General features: G+C 44.5%; 1 protein-coding gene across 2 annotated transcripts in view; it reads right to left on the bottom strand.

Moving 5' to 3' along the window:
- The window catches only part of MCTP2 (multiple C2 and transmembrane domain containing 2), a 245,634-nt gene extending 229,707 nt beyond the window's left edge, over nucleotides 1–15,927 (bottom strand). Inside the window, exon 1 of one of the 2 annotated variants that reach the window (XM_036065570.2) lies at nucleotides 15,632–15,927. The gene's annotated coding sequence lies outside the window, so the exon portion shown is untranslated. The remainder of the gene's footprint in view (nucleotides 1–15,631) is intronic. The other variant, XM_036065572.2, reaches the window with a different exon arrangement.
- Between the last annotated feature and the right edge of the window lie 2,754 nt (nucleotides 15,928–18,681).

Below are 18,681 nucleotides of genomic sequence, written 5' to 3'. Positions count from 1 at the left end.
AGAAGTTCAAGATTATTTTGAATGATAACTGCATTTCTGATGGCCAGCTCGGATCAACGGATGGCAGATGCCTGCAGAGAAATTATTGCAAATGGTTCTGAGGCTCAGTGGGAACCATGATGTTAATCAGCATGAAAATTTGCCCCAGGCTTCAGAAAAGGGAACAGTGGCTCCAGGCCAGTGAAATGCTATCTCTTTTCTAGCCACTAATATCAGAAACATAGATCCTGTCTGAGGACCAAGAGTATTCTATGATTTTCCTTAGAACAATCAACTCAGGAGGCCGTGGCAACTCAAAACACGACACAGCTAATTAGTTCTGGTCCGACAGCCAAGATAGAAAAGTCCAGGTACAGAGTTTTAGAATTACTATTCTAGAAATAAATTCTTTTTTTTTTTTTTTTTATAAAGATTTTATTTTATTTTTTTTGACAAAGAGAGACATAGCAAGAGCAGGAACACAAGCAGGGGGAGTGGGAGAGGGAGAAGCGGGCTTCCCACGGAGCAGGGAGCCCGATGCGGGGCTCGATCCCAGGACCCTGGGATCATGACCTGAGCCGAAGGCAGACGCTTAACGACTGAGCCACCCAGGCGCCCCTAGAAATAAATTCTTAAAACTGAATGCAGTCACCCCATTCACCTGGTGCAAATGTGTCAGAGAATTATGACAGATATTTATTTAATCTGATCTGTTATTCGGTTGTTAGAATTCTTATTTATTTGCAATGAAAGGTTTTCACACTTAACGGTTTCCATACAGAACAGAAACTTTCAGAGGGAAAACAACCTGTACAAATATCTATCTACATAAGTGTTTGAAGAGCATCTAGGTTTGGGTTTAATACGTTATTTAGTAAATTTCTGCTTTCCTATAAAGTAGTAATGCTGTATTATAATTATTTTCTATTCTAGGGACCAAATTATACTGTTCTGTATTTAGTCAACAAATATAGAGAAGCAACTCAAGCCATTATGGCAGGGTCTACACCGCTGAATGAGTTTCCAGTGACGGAGCATAAAGGATTTTTGAGTCAGACACTTGGGACCTTCGCAAAGCCTCACGGGCTGCTTTAATTCATTTTCTATAAATACTCAATACAATGGAAGCTTCATAATTGACAGAAAAAGGCTAAAAATAATCCATAGTTGAAAAGAGTCAGACTGAAAGGAAGAGGAAGCTCTTATTTCTAGCAGGTGTCTTGACACAAGTGGGTAGAATCTTGACCAAGTGAGAATAGGACAGTGTGTCATTTGCAGAAAGCTAAAAGCATCACCTGAAATTACATATGCTTTAGCCTTGAAAGGAAAGTTAAAGCAAGCCTAGCCACAGCTCTGGGCTCACCTGGCCAGCCAGTGTAATCAGCAAGTAAAAACAGAAGCTATTGCTGGATGTAAAGTTTTGTCGACTTGGGCTGTGTATAAGGGGGAAGGCTCACTGAAACCACAGGGAAGACCTCCCCCTGGAGAGGCCATCCTTTCCATGATGTTCAGTCCCACCAGGTCTGACAGTAACACCTGCATGAAGGAGAAAGTAGCAGCCCCCAACAAGGGGAAAAATGGGTGCAGCAAACATTTGGAGTAAAGGTCTAGGGATATTGTTTTGTTGGTTCAGACCTGTTAGTGACATAATCTGTTCTCCCGACAGATCAAACACCTAGGTCTTTCAGGTGTAGATCAAGCATCACCTCCTTAAGGAGCCTTAGCTTTTTTTTTTTTTTTTCCCTTGAGGGAGAGAGAGAACCTGAGTGTAGGGCTGGGGAGGGGTAGAAGGAGAGGGAGAGTGATAATCTTAAGCAGGCTCCACACCCAGCGTGGAGCCCAACATGGGGCTTTATTTCACAACCCTAATATCATGACCTGAGCCAAAATCAAGAGTCGGATGCTTAACTGACTGAGCCACCCAGGAACCCCAGGAGCCTTACCTTAACCTTAACCCTAACCCTCACCCTGACCTGGACCCTCTAGTATGAAACTGCACTTCTGCACCATAATCTCTTGTCACACTTGACATTCATCATGGCCTTCATGATCAAAACTGTCTCATTAGTTGGTTTATTTGGTCACCCCTATCCACGCCCACCCCCCCAAAATAATTATGTCCTCTGAGGAGATGAGACTGTGTTTGCCTAGTTCACCCCTACATCTTCAGCACCTAGAACAGTACCGGGCACACAGCAGTTAAGTTTGGATGGAATGAATGAATGAACTCATTCAGAGGCCAATTCTTTCTACTGCTATCATGACTGAATATTCATCAGAACTCCAAGCCCGCATAGAGGCCAGTATATTCCATCAACCTAAAAAGTTTCACAATTATTAAGTTTTTCAATAAATGTTTCATTATTAAATAAATACTGTTGGGTAATATATTGATTGCTCTGTGATACGGTGTTTGAGCAGCTTCATGCACTGGGTACAGAGCATTAAATCAGTAATGACAACACAGCCTCATTAGAAGCCTGGGTGTAACCTGTTGAAGATGGAGCTCATTTTATCTGCCCGTGCCTCCCATCTGGATTTCCCCAATCATTTCATCAATGGAATGATTTTTCTTAACACCTTTACAAAATCATGGTCGTCAAGTTGCCGGTGAAGTCCTTGAACTCCAGAAAAGAAAGAAGGCCACAAAACTGATCTCCTAAACTATCCACCAAGGGCTATTGGGCCCTTGAACTGGGCATGACTGCAAGTCTACAAGGCCAGCCATGGTTCTCTCCTCCCATCAACACTTGGATTTCAGTAAGTTCAGATCCTTTTTCACTCTTGAGACAGCTGGTGTCCTCAACAAGAGAAAAGGCAACAGGTGAGATCTCCAAGACACATGCCTGAGGAACTGATTGCCATGCGCTCTATCACCTCGAACTAATCCAAACGTCTGAAGCAAATGTGGAAAACTCCCACAGATGAATTAGAAGGAGTCACATACACACACAACCAAGCCTTTCCTCACCTGTGGGTTAAGAAAGATTTTTAAAATGCAGATGAAAGGGTATTGCCTACTCTCATGTGAAGGATGGTTTATTTGAAGACTATATTTCTCAGCCTGTTAGTGATGCATTAAGGTGACATTTGCCCAGATCACTGAACTTTTTGTCTCAATACCCAAAGGAGTTACTATCACAATGCAGTCAGCAAGCATTAGTATTTATGTGCCATTCTATTACAGCTGCATCTCTCAAATGAAAAGATAAAGAACACTATTATCAATATTAAAACCATCTATCTTTTAAAAAGGTTATATCGATTTTTTTTTCTCCCTGCTTCTCGGATTCCATCAATACCAGTGCCAGCTCGATGAAGTGGACGTGATCCTATGACAGCTTCAATTGATAATTCCCAAGTGAACTTTCCCAATGTTCTATAGTCTCTCATGGCATGCACTCTGCAACCCATTTCATAGAATATCAGCTAGAAAAAGGCTGGGAGCGATCCTGAAACATCCAAAACAAATCTCCCCACTAAGCTAAAACGCTGAGAATGAGTTTTTAAATACGACGCAATCATTAGGTTCTGTGAGGACCTGCGAGCGAGGCATGCCGTAGTTCTTTAAAGCCAAAATGATGGGGCTCCTGGGTCCCTCAGTCGGTTAAACGTCTGCCTTCGGCTCGGGTCATGATTCCGGGGTCCTGGGATCGAGCCCCGCGTCGGGCTCCCTGCTCGGCGGGAAGCCTGCTTCTCCCTCTCTCCCATGGCTCATGTTCTCTTTCTCGCTCTCTCTCTTCTCTCTCTCAAATAAATAAAACAGAGCTAAAATGAGCCTCCCACCATTGATGTTTACCAAAATAACAGCAGCAGGTGCTAACCCTTACATGTGCCATCACGTATGAAACTTTAGGTATGTTGTCCTCTGTAGATCCTAGTAGAAGCCTCATTTCACTGATGGGCAAACTGAGGCACAGAAAGCTTAAGTTACTTGCCCAATGTCACACAGTGCATATGTCGCAGAGCCCCACACGCAGGCTTAGCAGCCCAGCTGTCTGTTCTTATTCTTTGTGCCACCTTGTCTCTCTGTCTCTGTCACCTAACTCCTGCTCATGGTCAACATTCCCAAAAGGGGCAGCACTGTGAAGAGCCTATCAGCAAAACTGTAGGAGGCAATGCAGTGTGAGAGCATCAGACATAAACAGTGCCGATCTCAGGGCGCCTGGGTGGCTCAGTCAGTTAAGCATCCGACTCTTGGTTTCAGCTCAGGTCATGATCTCGGGTCACGGGATCGAGCCCCGCGTGGGGCTCCATGTTGAGCACGAAGTCTGCTTGAGATCCTACCCCGACTTTCACTTGCACACGCTCTCTAAAAATAAATAAAATCTTAAAAAAAAAAAAAAAAAAAAAACGATCCCGATCTCTCCCCAGTGACCTCTACAAGACTTTGAGGGTCACTTACTCCCCATCCTTCCAGATTTAAGTCACATTTTCCCTCTGCTTCTCAGTCCAAACAGAACTCGCCCGCCTTTAAAATCCTCTCTGCTCCCAAGAGGGTGCCACTAATCATCTTTTCAGGAAGATCTATCTTGACTCTCCACAGAGATGTGCTTTTTGAAAACAGAAACTGCTTCTGTTTTCCCAATTGTTCCATTTAAACACAAAATCCTTAGCTAATCAATACTTTCTTTTTTTCTTCTCTTTTTTAGCAATCAGAAATGTAGGCTGTGAACCCAATGAAGCCATTAGATGTCACCTTCCAAAATCAACCTTCCAAGGTATTAATTCACCCATATATATTTAGGAAACATTGTCTGGTTTCCCCAAGGAGTGGCTGGGCTTTCATCAAATTACACTATAATCACCAAGAAAATGCTAAATCCAGCACACAATCAATGTGCACATGTCCAATATCAGCTTTCTAACGTCAAGACTTACTTAAAAATGCAAAAGGGAAAAACACCTTAAAAGTGAAAGTAAAAATCCAAAGTTAAGAAAAATAAAGGAGGTAGTGTCTCAACTCTAAAAATGAGAGCCTCCAGTTGGGTAAAATGGCCTGGATTTGGGTAATTTTTATTGCTCCCTAAAATGTATAATTTTTGAAGTGAAATTCTGCAATTTAGTACGAGTTCCTATTCATGCTTTCTACCCTCTCCTTTCTCATCCTTCTGGTTAGAAAGCAACGTAGAGCGAAACACCAACGGTGCAGAAGTGTCTGATTCCTGGGGAAAAAGCTGCGGTAACATATAGGCACTCACTCCTCTAAGATCTGCACGCTGACTTAAAGTATCCAGACTCCCTCTTTTCCTGGAATAACAGGAATTTATAAAGTACCAGTTTTAAACACGGCACTCTGCAGGGATTATCACCAATATTCACAGCACCCCCAGGTAAGTATCTGCAAACTCATTCTACAAATGAGAAACCAGAGCTTTGGAGACACCAAAGTCTTACAAATGGCAGAACTGATATTTGAGCCCAGGGTTTGTCCAAACTTGGGGCTCTTCCCAGGAACTGAGTCATGGTGAGTCAAGTGAGCCACAGTGTGAGCCTCCTTCATTGCCTTACTGGAGTAGAAGTGTCTTAAGTGGTCCCACTCCATGCCCACCCCATGCGCAGTGGCCTCCAGGAAGGCTTACTGAGTGGACAGAAACCCTCGGGACACTTTCCTCTCTGCGATCATTTCGAGCAGCATGCACTGGAGGACTAGTTCTCCCGATCGCAAATGGAGAAGATATGTGGCTGATAAAATCTGAAAATAAATACCAAGACTTTTTAAAAGCTTTAACAAAGTTAAACAAATGCACAGTGTTTTTAATATTCTCATGTCTGAGGATGAGTTTGTTTAAGTGACATTTTAAAGACCACAGAAAGGGGCACGTGGGTGGCTCAGTCATTAAGCGTCTGCCTTCAGCTCAGGTCATGATTTCAGGGTTCTGGGGTCGAGCCCCGCATCGGGCTCCCTGCTCCACGGGAAGCCTGCTTCTCCCTCTCCCACTCCCCCTGCTTATGTTCCCTCTCTCGTTGTCTCTCTCTCTGTCAAATAAATAAAAAAATAATCTTTAAAAGACATTAAAAAAATAAAAAATAAAGATGTTTACCCTTGGCAATACCTTTTCAAGGTATGCCTTTAGGAAATTTTAATTGTGCAGAGAGGTACGCAACGAAAAGTGACTCAGCCCAGCCTAGACATCTGCATAAGGGAACCACTAGTACGTTTCTGGTGCTTTATTAACAGAAAACATGTATATTCATATAGCAGCACATAGTGTGAATATACGTGTGTATGTAAAAGCAGTTTTGCTCTACACTGTTCCATACATGCTTTCTCATATAATCTTAAAAGCAGCCATAAAATCAATGATGTATAAGCACTAAGACAGTTAGCTCTAACCCACGGCCACCAGCAAAAAAACAACAATAAAACAACAAAAAAATCTCACAGCCAGGACTGGTTTTCAATCTGGCTAGACTCGGGATGTTACTACAAACCAAAGACACTACCGAAATTATACCAGTAAGACATCCAGAATTGCTCAGCAAAATTTACATTTAAAAAATAGTTTAACAACAACACTCATCATTCGTTGCATATCATGAAATAGACTTGACTTCCTTTTTTTTTTTTCAAGATGTATTTATTTGAGGGGGCGTGTGAATGGAGTGTGGGGCAGAAGGAGAGAATCCCAAGCAGACTTCCTGCTGAGCAGGGAGCCCCAACACGGGGCTCGATCTCATGACCCTGAGACCATGACCTGAGCTAAAACCATGAGTCAGACGCTTAACTGACTGAGCCACCCAGGTGCCCCTGAAAGAGACTGACTTCTAATTGGAATGAGCACAGACAACACTGATGAGTGCTCTACTCAAAGGCACATGAAGCTGTGACGGGTGGGACATGAGCACAGGGGCTGGGCAACTTTGGTAACATCCTGCTGCTTCCCATGGCCACCAAATCAGCTTCAACAGAAAGGTAAAATACAGTCCTAGAGGAAGTATAATGAATAGAGCTTGAAATACGTATTCTCAATTTCCTTCCGTGTTCTAAGAGAACACAGACTCTTTATCTAGATTAAAGAAAGGCTCCCAAGAGGTATCTCAGAAGTCCCCATGGGGATAAGCAGAACATTCAGAAGTAACTCTAGCTTCTCCAAGACCACATCAACCAGAATATCAACCCTATCTGTACACTGTGGACCCTTAAAAGATCTCATTTGGGCTTAATACTTATAAATGAATGAACAGCAAAAAAAGCAACCAGATCCAATCAACAGCACCACAAGAATTTTATCTGGGTTTTAGAATGTCAATATCTGTATATATTTAAAAGCTGACATCAGTTTGAAAAACATAAAAACACAGTGAAGTTGTTCTCATGGGGTTGTTCTCACGTGGAATTAACCATGGTGTTTATACTTACGTGACTGCTTGCTTTGCTACACAAATTTATTATAACAATTATGTGTTTAAGGCATCACTTGGGTCAGATGAAAGAGAGAGACCTTTTCAGAGCATCTAGCTTCATGCATTCACAATCTTCTGGCAGGAAATTGCTCTAACGTGGTATATTGATCAAGATCCTGCCAAATCCATCTCCAGAACAGGGTTTAGCAGGATTCCAAAGCTTTATCGATGTGGCTTTTAGAGCAGCCTCTGCGGTGAAGGGTTTCAACTCTGCATTCAGCCTGGGAATGCACAGAGCAGCTGCTTCCAAACCCACGATCCAGAGAAATACCTAGCATCTTAGTTGTCATGGGTCTTGGAGACTCCCTAGTTTGGGGGCTAAACAACTTCACCGGAAAATAAGTCAGAATGCAGTGGTTAAAATAGCCCTGGCTTGGAATGGAGTAGTAGAGGGGAAAAAAAAAAAAAGTAAAATTCCAACCAACTGGGTGACCCTGTACAACTTACAGGGCTTCTCTGGGTCTCGGTGTTCTCATCTATAAAATGGGGATGACTCCTATCCAGCACGGTTCCTGAGAATAAGATGATGCTGCCCTGAGCTTCTACTAGGTAGCTGGCACATGAAATGAAATACATACCTGCTGAGTCCATATGTCCTATAAACCAGGGAAAACGAAAAGCTTCTTCCACCAAAAGAAAAAACATCGTCCATGAAAAGGCACATATTGGCAATGAACACAAAAACTAAGCACTCAATTACTGATTTACGATCTTGAGCTCACGGTGACAAAGGCAGAAATGGACACAAAGCCGGAAGTTGGAAAGGAAGTAGTTAACAAAGCACCTAAATACCAATCTGTTACTAATGACCAGGGCTGCACCGACCTGTTCAAACTTTTTATTTTTAATCACCTAAATAGTTCAGAAACAATTTATCATGTACCTTCTCAGTTCTGCCATGTCTTCTGGTTCAAATATTAACAGAGGAAACTTCCTGAGCACCTTCTTTCTCATTCCTTGCTAAAGCTAAACGTTTCTGTGCCGGCCCAAATAGATTTTAGAGAAAGAAAGAAATGTCAGAGAAATTCTGCCTGTTTAGACAGGCCTAAAATGCTGAAAGCAGCTTCTGCCAAAGATTCCTACGATATCGAAAACACTCAACTATGTAGGAACAAAGTGCATGACAAGCACACCAGAGAGGAAATAAGTTAGAAGGGTGACACAAGGGACACCTGGGTGGCTCAAGCGGTTAAGCATCTGCCTTCAGCTAAGGTTATGACCCCAGGGTCCTGGGATCGAGTCCCGCATCGGGCTCCCTGCTCAGCGGGGAGTCTGCCTCTCCCTCGGCCCCTCCCCACCACTTGTGCTTTCTCTCTCTCTCAAATAAATAAATGAAATCGTTACAAAAGGGTGACACATAGACTCAGAGAAGATGGAGACAGTTCATTATAGGGCCTGTTGCAGACAGGTGAGAATTCTTACTCAAGTGAAGCACATCATTAGGGGACAAACAGAGACAGACGCGCTCACCAGACAGACAGACCAGGTGAAGGTAAGCAAGCCTGCAGCTCCGCTGGGCCCCAGCTCATTCATGGAAGAGCAACAGGAGATGGAAGAACTGATCCCGGAGACCATTTTCAGACTAGAAACCTATATATGTAATAATTACGTAATGTTTTACACTAGGCAAGACTGTTACAGTAATGATGTCGGCTACTGTGGCTCAGGTAATATAGCGTCCTTTTCTGATATACGAAGTTCTCAAACCAAACACCAACATCTTTCACAATGCAAAAAATAGTCCCCTGCCCACCCCCACCAAAAACACAAATTACCCACATCATAATCATCACAATCATTTTTGTTTCTTTCTGGTCTGATTGGGATTTTGTTTCATTTTTGTATTGTCACCTCGGTTGCCTCTTGGCTCTGAACATGGTGACAGTCACACAGATAAGTTTAATGCTTCTCTAGTTTTCCTGACCAGATCACAACCTCTCGTGAATATTTCTGACTTTTAATGGACAAAACTGACCATAAACTTTCAGTTCCTCAAAAGCATCCATCCATCAACTTCTGAAAACCTGTCTGTTCTTTCCAAACGTCGCTTCATGCCCCAGAGGGATCTCTGCCCACCAGTGGCTGATTCCAGCCAACCAGTCCTGCTAAGCGCAGGCAGCCTGGCCTCCCCTCGCTGCTTGGCTCCCACAGCACCTTGTGCCTTATCCTTAGCAAACACCACACTTTCTTGTAGGCACCTCTTCAGATGCCTGACTTCCCATCTTAGCTGTAAACTCTCAGAGGACAGGGAGCTATCTGTCTGATGCACAACGAAAACTCTAGCACGTACTCTGCATAACACATGCTCAATTAGTACCTTTATATTTATTTATTTCAACCACTTTGTAACACAGGTTTTAAACAAACCTTCAGCTCAACTCTGGGCACCTAAGGAAACCTAATATTCTATACAAAAATTAACCTTGTAGTATTGGTATCAGCAGTATAATCTACAAAACAGCACTGGCCAATCTGTGATCTACAAAATGATTCAGTTAATTTATAATAAATATGATATATATAATAAATGTGATCTATATTAATTTATAATATATATATGATACATATAAATATGATATAAATATTTATGATATATAGATAGATATCTATAGTGAGTGCTTTTAACAAGAAAAAGTAACTGATTAAGGGGATAGATGGCAAGCATTTTACCTTATGACAATTATATGGGCTCAAATTCTGCAAACGAATTTTCAACAAGCCCCTTATCAGGCTCCTGCTCCGGCCACGGTGCCGACCTCCTCCCACGGGCCAGATCTCAGGCTATCAAACATGAAAGGCCAAAGTAGCAGAGAATTCATCTCCACCCTCTCAAGAATGAGCAGAAGTAAACCTTTTTCACCTTTCACATCAAAGGAATTGGAATTTGTGTCTACCCTGCAGACGCCGGGAGAAATGCCCACATTTCCTTTGAGACCTGCTTCTTGCTTCCACCCTCTCCTTGGGAGACAGCATTATTCATTTGTTGATATTACTCAATCCGCTGAATTATTCAGTTGTGCTCTCTGCTGCATTATTCAATGCACCCAAACCTCTACGTTGGAGTCATCCAGCCATTTCAAACTCACAATGTCCACGAAACTCATTTTTTATTCTTTGAAAACAATCTAGTCCTGACTTGTGATGCTAGCACCAACCCAGAGGCCCAAGGCACAAACCTCAGCCCCAATCCTCCCTCTCTCCTATCACCCACATCCATTTGGTCACCTCCGCCATCTCCCAGATACTCTCTCAAACCCTCACACACCTCTGCTTCCCTATTGCCTTAAGCCAAGCCCTACAACCTCTCTCCTGAGCTAAGATAACTTAACTCCTTTCCGGCTGACTCACTGCAGGAATTAGGGCATCTGACTCCATTCAGCCATAGCACTGCAGAGCAAGTTTGTCCTTACTAGTCTGTAGGGATCACATCTGTCCAGTCACCACTGCATCTCCTTCCGGCGCCTGACATTAACACTCAGCACAACTAGGCAGGCGACAAATGACCATGTGAACACATGAATCCATGCCTGAGACAGCCAGCACTCCCAGAATTAAGTTCTGCTGCCTGCCCTACACTCAAATTAATGTTTGTCTAAACATTTGTCTCCAGAGGAGAAGTGAAGACTCAGTAACCTGAGGTCCACACCCAAAAGGCAAACCACCATTCGACACACTCACACATGTCCTCACATCTATAGTTGTATCTTTTCTTCATGCTTCCTGAAATGATGGAGGTATTCTGTGATAAAATATATAGAACTACAGAGAATCGTTTTCGGAAAGAAAAAAAAAAAATTTTGAAAATGCAAAAAAAAAAAAAAAAACAAAAACCTCTTCTAGTTACCTTCCAGGACATCATGGACAAACACATCATCTTCTTCAAGCCCTCTGTGTCCTGGACAGGGAGCTGGGCTTTAGAAGAAAGGCCTCCGTGGTAATAACCAGATGAAACCCATGTTACAAAACAAGGCCAGCTTCCACCCACAGGGGGAATGCATATGAGCCCATCATCATGTCAGGCAAGGAGGCGACTTCCATGTTACTCAATTACATATATGCAATTGTGTCCATTTGCTTATGAAACTTTAGAAACTCCCACTAGGAGGGAATGACAACATCTGGCAATTTGTCCCTAAAGAAACACCTGTTAAACCCATGTGGTCAGCAAATGACAATGACTGTTAAAAAGGGCCATTGCAGGTAGTCTCAGGTCTGCCATCCAACCTTTCCTACAAGGCCCGCACACAACAAAGACACAGATGAAACCTGTCCCAGGCAGAAGAGAGGGAGACGCCTGAATCCTGGCTGAAGGGCTTTCCAGTTGTGTGCCCAGGGACAATACCCTTGTCTCTCTGGGCCTCAGTTTTCTCACATTAAATGGAAGTAACAACAGCCCCGCTTTGTGGGGTTGTATTCATGATTAAGAGTTCCTATTTCTTAGCACAAGAAATAGGCCTGAGTACAATCTGAGTGCTCAGTGTCAGTGATGGTAATATAAATGACACTCATACTATAGTCATAACATATTAGCATTAGTATGAATCCCACTCCCCTATTACCATCCCCACAGGGGAGTCTATGCCCTACCCGTTCTCTGAAATACCAAGAGCAGTAGGTCTCAAACTTTAGCATACACCGGAATGATCAGGAGGGCTTCTCAAAACGCAGATTGCTCTGCTCCAGACACAGAGCTTCCGATTCAGAGGGTCTGGGGTGGGGGCTGAGAACATGCATTTCTAATAAGTTAAAACCAGTTGTGTGGGTTCAGCTGATCTGGAAGGACACGTTGAGAAGCACTGACTAAGGGGCCTCACTGCATCCATGGAGGGGAGCGTATGGGTCCAAACCTCTGGCTTTCTACAGCCCTCCACATACCCAGAATGCTCTCCCTGGACTCTTTCATCTTGGTAACTCCACCAACAATTCCAAACTCAGCTCAAGCCATCAGGGGCCCTCCAGGCTCCAGGCCAGCACCTGGGCCTTCCCCTCTGGACTGTTCACTAGATATGAAATGCCCTGAGTCCCCGATAAGCCCTCTCACCCCAGCCACCAGCCTCTACTCTGCTCAGCGAACCATGAGGCCTCTGCCTCCAACCACAACTGGGCCTCTTACTCTTTGACGGTAATGGAGCTTCAGCTTCTGGCCTCTCACTGGCAGAAGACCCTGTGAGTGCTACAGGCCGCTAGGAGACGTTCAGTGTTCTCAGGGAGAGAGGGCTGCAATCAGGAAGCATTTTTGTGTAAGCATTTCTGGTAAACTGCCCAAAAAGACCTCAGCAGAAAAAGAAAAAAACCTCCAGCAAATGGTGATCGTTTCTTTTTCCATTCTAAATAAGCATTCACTTTCATAACTAATTTTGCATTATTTTTTTAAAGAGGATCCGCGAATTATTTGCCTTCCAGGTATCACAAAATCTAGATCTGCCCATTTCACATCTCGTGCATACTCTGGTCCCTGGCCCCTTCGCTTTTCTGGAAATTTCTCTAATGCATCATTCTCGGCCCCTTCATTACAGCATCTTAACCAAGCCAAGCACACTTCTATAAACACATTCTAGGCAGGATTTCAAATACTCCTAAAGAGGAGTTCAAGGTGTGTTGTCAATTTCACTGTCAAATGAAAACAGAGAAAATAAAAATTGTGCCAAGCACAACCCAGGCAGAATACAGCCTACCTGATCTTCCCAACGCAGGAAAAAAGCCTCTCTTCCCCACCCACCCCCCAAAAAAGACACTTTTTTCCAACACCTTAAGATAATTTAATTATGAAACCCCTCAATTTCTGTGTGTAATTACTAATAAGTATGAGGAAGGGTTTAAGAAAGCAAGTGCTCTCCATGTCAGGAAATATTTTTAAAAAATTTTTTAAAGATTTTTTTTATTCATTTGAAACACAGAGATACAGAGAGAGAGAGAGAAAGCATGAGCAGGGAGAGAGGCAGAGGGAGAGGGAGAAGCAGGCTCCTTGCTGGGCCAGGAGCCCGATGTGGGGCTCAATCCCAGGACGCTGGGATCATGACCTGAGCCGAAGGCAGACGCTTAACCATCTGAGCCCCCCAGGCGCCCAATATTATTTAAAATCCTAAGGACTATTTTCATTCTCATCCTCTACAGCATTAACAATTGTAGTTTGAGGGGCGCCTGGGTGGCTCAGTTGGTTAGGCGACTGCCTTCGGCTCAGGACATGATCCTGGAGTCCCGGGATCAAGTCCCACATCAGGCTCCTTGCTCAGCAGGGAGTCTGCTTCTCCCTCTGACCCTCCTCCCTCTCATGCTTTCTGTCTCTCATTGTCTCTCTCGCAAATAAATAAAATCTTAAAAAAAAAAAAAAAAAAATTGTAGTTTGAAAATCACTTTTGTGGTTTACAGGAATTTGAAGAAATTACGAGTTGTCATGGATCATTCACTCAAAGGCTAAATTAGAAATATTAGGATTCCTTACCAAATAAGTGCACTGCAGTAGTCTCTACACTTCAAGAGATAGATTTAAGGAAAAATAGATACACATTTTAAAATAAATGTTACGTATATTCATATATGATTATATAAATTTATACACACACAAAGTCTTTTCTAGGTGACAACAGTGGCTTCTATTCATCTGGAAGATATGGAATCAAGCTGATATATGTTAAAGGATATTAATAATATGAAAATTAACTGTTACTTCAATGTGTAATATACAAGGAATACTTACAAAATTTTACTGATTTGTCCCACTTGGATATATTGGGTCCTTAAAAAATATATTAAGGAAGACACATAATAAACTTTATATTTGAAAAACGGCTGTTCTTCTTCTTGTCCCAGACTGGTTATAGTCTAACCACACAAAGAGAATGAAAGCAATACTCATTTTATTCATAACGGTCACTTGGACGTCGATTGTTTTAGGAAAATAAATTTGAATTATTTTCCATTAAATCTGCCAGATTTACACTAAACATCTCACAGCACCATGGAATAGTGAAAAAGCATGGGTTTTGCACTCAGAAATATCCCCCTTCAGCTCTCAGGTCCACTAATTACTTTCAACAAACTGCTGGATTCCTCCCTGCCTGGGTTTCTCACCTGTACAAGTGGGAATAATGTCTATCTTGTGCATTTTATGCAGCAAGATAAAGTGCCCAGCATGGTAGGTGGCACAGAATGGATTCTTAACAACCTTATTTTGAGGATGGTTTTGATAGTCCTTGTCAGTTCGGATGTCAGACTAGGCTAATGACAGATATTCTTCAAAGATTTGCATTCTCCCTGCATTTAAATGCTTACTACCAGAGATTAAAGAGGTGCCGCTGTGCCGCTGCTCTTTTGAACACCCACCTGCGTGGAATGAGCGCCCTAAGTGCCCCTTTGTATTAACACCTGTGCTACCCCACAGCACACCAACCTGGCTCTCGCAGAGGTTCCTCCTTAAAAGGCATACATACAACAAATATTTATTGAAATGCTGCCGACCCAAGCGAAAAATGAATGCAATGGAAATCATAATCCACAGACCTTTTCGCCATTCAGTGTCTCCGGAAGCAGGTGTTTGTAAAGTTCCCAAGGTTCACCTGGAAGCTGTTTGGTAACTCTGAGCGGCCCCTGTTAATGTAACTTCCAGTCCACACTTAGCTAAGTACCTACACGCCGCTGAAACCCTCAGACATCGCACAGAAATTCCTTCAGATGTTCTAACACGTGTATAGAAACCCAACGATCTCTAAAAGCCATCGGCGCCCCATTTGCTTAACAAATGGACCGGGAGCTGAGGAACTAACTGCGGAAGCAATCGCCTCTCAAGTTCACCACCACTATCACCATATTGGGGTTTTTTGGTTTTTTGTTTTTTTTCTTTTCATATGCAAGACACTCTGTAACCTACACAATTATCCTAAGGCTTTCTGCTCCTGTGCCGCTGCGCAAATAAATGCCTGCGCTGGGAACCAAAGCTGAACCTCCAGGTCTCCACGAAGGGAGCGCATCAAATCCCACACAAATGAGGGGCTCACCTCTGCAGAAAGAGTCCGGCCGGTGGCGGTGACTAACTCCACTGCGCCCCGAGGGGACCAAAGGTGTGTCCTTTAAAAAGCCAAGAATTCCTGGGGCAAGCCGCCCGCCCTCCGTGCGCTCTCCAGGACCACCCGCCTTGGATTTCGGCCTCCCGACCTTGGCACCCCTTTTGGATTCCGGAACCCGCAGCTCCCGGGAAGGAGCTCCACTGAATTCCTATCCCGAACCCTCAAGGTCCCCAACGCCTCACCTCGGTGGCAAGCAGACGCCCGGCCCCGGAAGAGAGCAGGCGGCGACCCCCGCGCCCCTTCCGCGCGCGCTGCCAGCTGAGCCCGGCGCCCCCCTCACCTGTCCGAGGCTGCGTCGCGGGGGCTGCCGACCGGCCGGCGCGCGCCCCTCACCTGCCGGGACCCGCCGCCGCGGCAGCTCGCACGCGCAGGAGCAGCCGGGACGCGGCGGGGGCGGGGCACCTCCGGGGCCGTCCGACTTCCTCGGCCCCCGCTCGCCAGCCCCGCCTACAGGGGGCGGAGGCGGCCGCGCGTCACCTTGGAGCCACCTCCCACCGAAGCGCCGCCGCGGCGGCCGGTGGCTCCGCGGGCGGCTGGTCCTGGGCCCCCGCGGAGCGAAGAGGAAGAGATCCCTCATAACGCACTCCTCTGGCTTGGCTCGAAAGAAAAGGAAGATGTGCCCCAGCAGTCTGGCAGGGACTAGGGGAGCTGAGTTCAAAGTGAGGAGGGAGGAGAGGTGTGCCTTGCCAACTTAAAATTGCTGAGTAACAGGTCTTCGCGGATACTCAGAGGGGTGCCTGCTTTGTGCCCTGGCTCCCTAAGGGATCAGTGGGGAGAGAGCAGCCTGCGGTTTTACCACCCTGACCCTGGCAAGGAAGTACCAGAACCAGGCACCCCATTAAATCCCTGCCATGCATGCGCGATTGTGGGTGCAAGTCAGCCACCCAGACGCGCTGAGCTCTTTGTTTGCTGAGCCTTGGTTCCTGGTCTGGAAAGATTAGGCCGATTTCCGTGCCCAGTGCGTGGAGTACTCCTACTCAGAGACCCTTAGAGATCCTTAGGTCCGATGATGGGCACTAAGGCACTCAGCAAATATTTGACCTTGCTTCCTTTCCCTTGAAATCTTTTGCTCCCTCCTTCCTCTCCTCTTCCTGCTGTACTCTTCTTGCACTTTATTAACTCTTGATCTCTGCCTGGTCAGTTTCTTTTCCCTTGGATTGAAGAGCCCATGTCTCCCGTGTACCGAGTCTGCCCTGCAAGGCGCTGGGTGGTTTAGGAGGGATATGCGGGCTATGATCCCTGCCTCCCGGGAGGTCAGAAATACACACCCGGCCACCCCCACGGAACAGCAGAAATTAGATACAAGAGAGTTATAGGAGCTAAACTGGGTGTGGGACAGGCTGGCATTCTATAGGTTGTGGGAGTGGGTGGCCTGTGAGCTGGAGAATTTAACTGGTGTAACTGGTGGTTAAGAGCCTAGGCTCCGGAGTCAGAAAGACCTCACCGAGTCCTGCCTTGGCAACTGATGGTATGAACCTGAGAGTTCACTTAATGCCTCTGAATTTCCACTTTGTCTTTAATAAATTGGGATGCAAATAATAGCTATTGTATAGATTCTGAGAAATAATTAAGTGCTTTTCATGAAGTACTTAACCGCAGTGTCCTGGCCCATGATCCGCACTTATTAAACGTTGGCTAATGAGAAGAATAGTATGGTAAGAAATGTTGGGGGCCAGGAGGAAAAACATTTAGAACACATGGCCAAAGCAGAGCTGCCGTCTTCATGCAAAGAATACTTAGAGTAGCAGCTCCCTGGGAATGAACAGAACGGCTCACCGCTCACTGATCTCTGGACTCGGCCTACAACACGGGATCCCATTTAATTTTCACAAACCTGTGAAACAGTTCATAATATCCCTGGTTTAAGATGAAGAAAATTAGCCCCAGAACCATGAAATCATTGGCCTGAGGGTATGAACCAAGTTAGTAGCAGAGTCACCTGAGCCTATGGCAAATCTGGCTTTTCCTACAGTGGCCTCCCTGCTGGCAGGATCCCCTGCCTTAGGGAGGGAAGGTAATGGGGGCAGGGGGGACATAAAGGATACAGGAAGGAGGGAAAGAGCAGTAAATAGGAGAAGTAACAACCATACCTTGGAAGCCCACTAATAATACAACAGAATTAAAATAGTAAGTGAACCCACACAAAAAAGCTTTTTGCTTCCAACTCCTGCCACAGTGGGGTTCCTGTTCTGTGGTTCCTGCAGCTCAACCACAGGTTGAAAATGACTAACATTTTTCAATCATTAAATCCTGCAGAAAGTGAAACATCTAAAGAGACAGAAATCTAAGGTCATACCTCCTCATCTCTCACCACAATATACTCTTCTGTCAAGCTTCCTTGAAGGTTTTTTTGTTGTTTTTTCTTCTCTCTTTTTTTTTCTACTTCTCCAAATATATTGCCTGCCTCTTTCTAGTATGTTCCATCCAGGAAATAATCTCATCACTTTAACCAACTCGACTTCACTATGTGCCAGCAGCTGGACTCACATATGTGGCTGATAAATTTTCAATACACTGTTGTAACATTGAATTTCTTGACGTAAACAAGTTTTGAACCAAGTTTTATAGGCACTGTCCTTGATGTCATAATTGTTACTTTTCTAAAAAAATAAAATAAAATCTCCGCTCTTCTCGGTCTTGCCTTCTTAAGCCACATGAACATCAAAATGTGTAGCCTCTGAAGAAACAACTCCGTTGTGAATATGATCTTCGAGGTGGGGATTTCTCACTGCCCACATTTAGATTAGAGTCCTACCAGATACAATTGCTCTTAGATGCTGGACAGCATATGCTGGGTTGCAGGGCGATGTAATAATTTCACCTGTTCTTTTCGATGTTGAATGGCGTATTTCAGAAGCACTGCGGTGGAGGTATGTTAGCAATGTCACTGTGTCTGTCTGAACGAGCAAGAGTAATTTATTTATTTATTTATTTATTTTTAAAGATTTTATTTATTTATTTGAGAGAGAGAATGAGATAGAGAGATCATGAGGGTCAGAGGGAGAAGCAGACTCCCTGCTGAGCAGGGAGCCCGATGCGGGGCTCGATCCCGGGACTCCAGGATCATGACCTGAGCCGAAGGCAGTCGCTTAACCAACTGAGCCACCCAGGCGCCCCTGAGCAAGAGTAATTTAAATAGGACAAGTTCAGTGGCTACAGTCACCTGGGATCTTGGCCCATGGAGTTAAAGGAGTTTTCCCTGTCTGTAAATGCAGAGGATCAAAAGCTCCAA

The sequence above is a fragment of the Halichoerus grypus genome, chromosome 8, assembly GCF_964656455.1.
Source record: "Halichoerus grypus chromosome 8, mHalGry1.hap1.1, whole genome shotgun sequence".
NCBI classification, from domain to species: Eukaryota; Metazoa; Chordata; class Mammalia; order Carnivora; family Phocidae; genus Halichoerus; species Halichoerus grypus.
This window is presented reverse-complemented; position numbering and strand designations above follow the sequence as displayed.